The 6,000-nt window shown below is 41.9% G+C and overlaps 1 pseudogene; it reads left to right on the top strand.

Moving 5' to 3' along the window:
* The first annotated feature begins 1,310 nt into the window (after nt 1–1,310).
* The window catches only part of LOC148135260 (putative G protein-coupled receptor 139), a 60,066-nt pseudogene continuing 55,376 nt past the window's right edge, over nt 1,311–6,000 (top strand).

The raw sequence follows: 6,000 nt of genomic DNA, 5'->3' as shown, positions 1-6,000 counted from the left end.
ACTGAGGCTAGTCTACACAGTGCTCCATGCTGAGCAGATATCTCATCTGGGCTTACACGTGTCTGGGCTGGATCTGTGAGGTGGATTGCATATGCAACATAATTCCTGATAGAGCAATCACTCCTTCACCTCCGTGCATTCCACTGTGGAAGCCCGTATTTCTGCAACATGTTGTCCATTAAGTAATTCTCCAATTAAAATGTCAAAATCTTTCCTTTTTGCTATGGACCCGAGCGGACCGCCCCTCACAACACATGGCGAAGGTCGTCTCGACCCGAACGTTTTCTTATTTTAAAGGAAAATGTGAGGTGCTGTGTTTCAGATACAATTCTTTTGGTCAAAATATTTGAATTTAAGCAAAACACAATCTATTAAAATAGAACAACAAGAGGAACTTGGAATAACTTAATTATACTGGAAAATCTAAAAGAATTATAGGTTATTTAATTACTCTACAGTAACTGCTCCAATATAGTGACATCCCATAAGCATGCACATGTCAAAAAACAAATTCAGGAAACAGATTGTCTCATATGCATGTCTCCAATCCAGGAGGAAAGAAGATCAAAAGCTAATTCTGAGAGAAATGTCAGAGAGAGTGTCTAACAGCCAGGAAAGATTTCCACCCTTCCAACCCTGCTGAGACCCTAGCAATAACTGGTGAAAGGTAAAACTAAGAATCCTGGTTCTGTGCGAGTTTGATCATCAAACCACAGGACAAGGTCGCGGCTGCAAGGACCACAAGGAATGGACTGTATCTACACCGTCTATGCCACTGTAGGAGCCTCTCAAAAATGCCTAGCCTCACCTAAGCCGTTAAATGATGGTAAGATAATGTCAAAGTTAAATATAAATAAATAAAACGAAAGGATGCCGCAGGCCTGGTGATCAGACATAGACGGCCTTGGGAGCACAGCAATTCCCATCCTGCCAAAACATAGTAGGATCATTGAGCTAGTGCATACAAAGCATCATCACTCTGCCTCACCTCTAATTTTACAACTGGAGTTGTGCTATTAGCCCAATAGTCAGCGATGTCAACATCCCAACCAGACCAAGTATTGTGGTGACATATGAGAGTTGTAGTGAAAAAGGTTTACTGGAGCTGTTTGTGACTGTGACTGATGTCAGTCTCCATGGATCCTAACGGTGTCATTACAGGGTTTCCCTCTTCTATTAGTAAGGGGTTTCATTCAACTTGTAATGCCATAATATAGTGGCAGCGTCATCCTCAAGACGAGCGGGCTCAGCAGCCACAGGGAGAGGGAAAGGAAGAGAATCTTAGAACAATAGACTGGAATGTTACAACAATGGCTCAGAATCTGAGAACATTAGACTGGAATGTTACAACAATAGACAAGAGTTTATCTGATGGTCTTTATTATCTTTCCCGGGATTAGCCATGGTTAGAGTCGCGGATACGAGCCATATTGATGATTATTCAGGCAGGTTACTATCCCATCCTCGCTATTATTGGTGTTCCTGGTAAGCCTATCTCTGTCAATTCGATAAACGATGGCGAAGGTTATTGCTATTTCTGTTATTTATATTTAACAAGTACATAATCTGCTATCTTCAGTTTCAGTCACAAACTCCACTTCATTTCCATCAATTTCTGACTCCTCATTCATAGACATCTAAGAAGGAACAAGACGGTTCCGACCCTTGAGTTTTCAATTTGCCCTGAACTATTGTATGTCTCTATATTCTCTCTGCCATCAAACCTGCCTACACCCACCTCGATAATATCTCCAGTCTCCACCTCTGCCTCAATGCCGTTGCTGAATTAGCCAGCATCTGCCTCCTTGTTAACTTCTGATTTTATTGCTCCATTTCTTTTATGACCACTCTTCCAGTTACAAATATTTTGACCACAAACTTGTTCTTGTCACTCCACCTATTTCATAATAGAGACCTCATATCAGAGTAATAATGTCACTGGCCATGTAATTCAAAGGCACAAGTTATGACTTTAAATGCATTGTTTCAAATCCTCCCAGAGCTGATGACAGAAGTTAAATTCGAATGCCAGCAATTGGGATGAAATCTCATTTTACAAACAACAACCATAAACCATTAGGATTTCTTTTATAATTTCACTGATAGTTTCTTTTCCAAACATTAAGAGTGACAAAAAAGATTGGCTCCATATTGTCTTGACAAATGGTCTCGCAGTCAACGGCAATTAGTGACGGATAACAAATGCTGCCCTTACCAGTGATGCTGACATCCTTTGAAATGACAGCATTAAAGGTGAAATAAACCAAGGAACTGTAGATGATACAGATCCGAAATAAAATTCTCCAGCATCTGAAAATGCTGGAGAATCTCAGCAAGTATGGCAACCGCTGTCAAGACCAAAACAGATAAAGTTTCGAATCTAGTGACCCTATATCACAACTGAAAGTAACTGTGAAATAGTAGTATTTATTACAGGGATGGTCGGATGAGTGAGGGGGAGGTTAGTTGAATGGATGTAGAAATGTCCAGCGAGAAAGAGAGAGAGAGAAATGAAAAGCAAACACAGAGACTACTGGTAGTGAACCAGAAGGAAACTAAAATGGGAGCTTATACTAAAATGTTCCCTTTTCCCATATTCCTGAATATCATGCCAATTCAGATTAGTCCCTGTTTATGTTGAGTTATATTCCCTCAGTCTTTCTCCTCTGAGTTTGATGATCAACTCCATAGGCAATGCTGGTGCTGCTCTTATAGTTGCTCAGATACAAATAAACTGAACGTTACATTGTCAAATGACTGTTTTGAAGAAGGGAACTGTAATTGTAGGGTTGTGCAGAGATGTAACTGTTTTTTTTATGCTAAGAACAGAAACATTTTCAACACTGAATGGGTGCACTGTGTGTGTGAGGATTTGACTTCTCCTGTCATTACAGAATAAAGGGAGGTTCTGTGGACGCTTTTCTCAAGTTTGTGTTATCAGCTGCCGCTTCCATTCAGAGAGACCCAATGGTATGATGACCCCACTCTGGACGAGATATGAGCACTGCATTTACAGAGTGTTCTGGGTCCATGGTAAACACATGGAGTCGTGGCTACACAGACGTGAAGCTCTGTACACGGGGAGGGGCAGGGCACTGCATGATCCTCCCAAGGTTTTCCAGGAACATTTGTCTAAGATGGGCCCATTCCAAGTCTAAAATGTGAAAACACCTTCTTTCAAAAATGAGCTAGTAACTGAGTTGTTTCCCCTCCTTCAATATAGCCTGTAAACTCACAGCAGGGTCAGGACTGTGCTGAGACTCACCATGAATTGAACTGGATTGATTCTGGAACTTGCCAGGCGCAAGTGAGTGACATGCTTGGAGGGCAGTCCTCGGATATATCAGTAGCTGAGAGGATTACATTAGTTCTGCCTCCACGGAGGAAGGTGTAGAAACTAACTTCCAGAAATACTAGGGAACAGGGATCCTGGTGAAAATGAGGGAATGAACGAAATTAGAATTAATGAAGTGTATGTCTTTAAAAATCGATTCGAATTGAAGCTTGGTATGTTGCTGAATCTGATGAGCTACATCCCACAGTATTGAGGAGGTGGGAACAGAGCAAGTGAAAGAATTACTGATTATTCTTCAAAGCTGGTTGGATTTTGGAGGGATCCAGCAGATTGGAAAGCGGCTATTGATCTGCTAAATATTTAAAACAGGACGGAGAAGGAAAACAGAAAACTAAATAGCTTGATGTCAGCTGAGAGAAAAAAAATGTATCCTTTTATAAGGAATGTGACAACTAGACACTTGGAACATAATGATATGATTACATTCGGCATAGATTCAGGATTGGGAAATGATCTTTGATAAACCTGCTGAAGTTGTGGAGATTGTCCGTTATGGGACAGAAGTAATTATAACTGAAAATAATATCTGGTCTTTCATGCAAAATACTTGAAGCACCACAGTAAATATACCTTACTAAATGGTAGTGTTTTGTTGAAAGAGTATTTAGGGTATTGTATACAGACTGAGTCCGTTTTATAAATAATGATCTCCACGTCACCGAGACAGGGCAAAGGAGTTTCTCCACATTGATCCCTGGCATGATGGTACCATCAAGAGAGAGTGCAGTGTGTATGTGTTTAACTTGCAGCACTGTGAGAGAATACGAAGTTGAAAATTGATGGTTATGGACAAACACTTATTATGTCCCAAACAGCCATTGATAAGGTGGAAATTCCATACTTTCCAAAGGATGCTCGATTCCCAATAGCTTACATGCCTGTGGAGTGACCTCCTTTCTATTGACAGAGAGGTGCGGGCTCTGAATGAACTCTGAACACTGTACTACACAGTTACTGTGTGACACTCCACTCCACGTTGTATTGTTCACAATCCTGCCAGCAGCCACGATACCTTCATTCTGAAACAGTTAGCTATTCTCCAACAGCTTCTGACTGTCAGATAGGATGTAGGTCTGTTCTCTCAGCGAAGGAAGATGCCTTTCAAACTGGTTTAAAAAATCGTTTCAGTCCCACTGCCAGAAAACCATGCTATCATAACACAGATGTACTATGATTAATGAAGCACGAGGAATACCATGGAACAATCCATCTGTGCAGCCTCTGATCCATTTGTTTGGAGCATGTCTGATACCTTCCACCTCCTGATTTAGTGACTTGAGAAGCTGAATGACCTCTTCCTGTTCCTTTGTAAGCGACTCCAGATGTGCAATGGTCACGTTCTGACCCCTGTAAGTGATGTGTGGGCATGAGCAGACTCCTTGTCTTCCTGTGTAACGGCAGGAGGAACTGAATGGGCTGTCCCTCTTTTTGTCCAGTAGCTTTGATGGGCTGAATGACTTTCCCATATTCCTGTGAAGCCAGATTGAGGGACTGAGTGAACTCCTCCGTTTACTGTGGAAATGTGCAGCGCTATTTCATGGATGTTGTCGACAGTTTAACAGCACAGGCTTGAACGTTGTCTCAGTCTTGTTGCACATGGACACAGACTGCATCAGGAGGTCAGGGATGACGAAGCTTTGTGAATATCGTGTAACATACAGTAAATATCCCCACTTCTGATTAATGTGGACACAATGTGCTGCTTCCTCACAGCAGGGATTCCTTGCTGACAAACTGGGTTTGCCTGGGCTGACGTAGCTACCCTGAGGATTTCCTGCAGAAATGTTCCACGGCTGAGATGATAAACATGTTCCAATATACTGTAAATGACTCCAAACACTGGAGAGTTTGCAATGGATTCTGATGAAGTGCAATTTTACTCAGGCTCCTTGATGTCATCTTCAATTAAATACTGCCTTGATATCGGGGCCAGTCGCTCTTTGGTAGGCCCTTGTATTCTATCGCTCATATTGATTGGCCATGGTGTTGCAGCAGGCAGTGATGTCTTCAAACAGAGGGTAGTGAATGTCAAGATTTCGCTATTCCAGAGACTCAGGGGAGCTATAGCAGTAAGTGTCCTCCACCTGTTCCTGTCGAGCAGGTTGTTGGGTCTGAATGGAACTTCAGAACAGGAGCAGAGTTCGATCGTTCGACACTATGAAACTTCTCTACCAGGCACTGAGAGTGTATCTGATCAGGGTATGGTCTCAGCCCCACTATCTGTGACTCACTTCTCTGTCAAATATTTAACTAACTCAGCTTTGGTTAAATGTGAACAAAGAGGCACCACATACCACTGGAGAAGAGAATTCCCACTCAAAAGGTCATTTTAGAATTTATGTTCATCTCTCTTACAGTGTCATAAAGCACGGAGACCTGTCCACATAACTCAGACATCCCAATCTGATCTAGTCCTATTTGCCAGCATTAGGCCCATATCCCTCTAACACCTTCCTATTAATATGTGTATCCAGATGCCGATTAAATGTTGTAACTGTACCAGCCTCCATCACTTTCTCTAAGAGCTCATTCCACACACACACCACAATCTCCATGAAAATATTTTCTCTTTACCATCTTTCTCCTCTCACCTTTAGCCTTTGTCCGATAGTTTTGAACTCCCCATCCTGAAACAAAAACCTTGG

The sequence above is a fragment of the Chiloscyllium plagiosum genome, unplaced genomic scaffold, assembly GCF_037043375.1.
Source record: "Chiloscyllium plagiosum isolate Xiang-an unplaced genomic scaffold, Cpla_swu_hap1 HiC_scaffold_50, whole genome shotgun sequence".
Taxonomy (NCBI): Eukaryota; Metazoa; Chordata; class Chondrichthyes; order Orectolobiformes; family Hemiscylliidae; genus Chiloscyllium; species Chiloscyllium plagiosum.
This window is presented reverse-complemented; position numbering and strand designations above follow the sequence as displayed.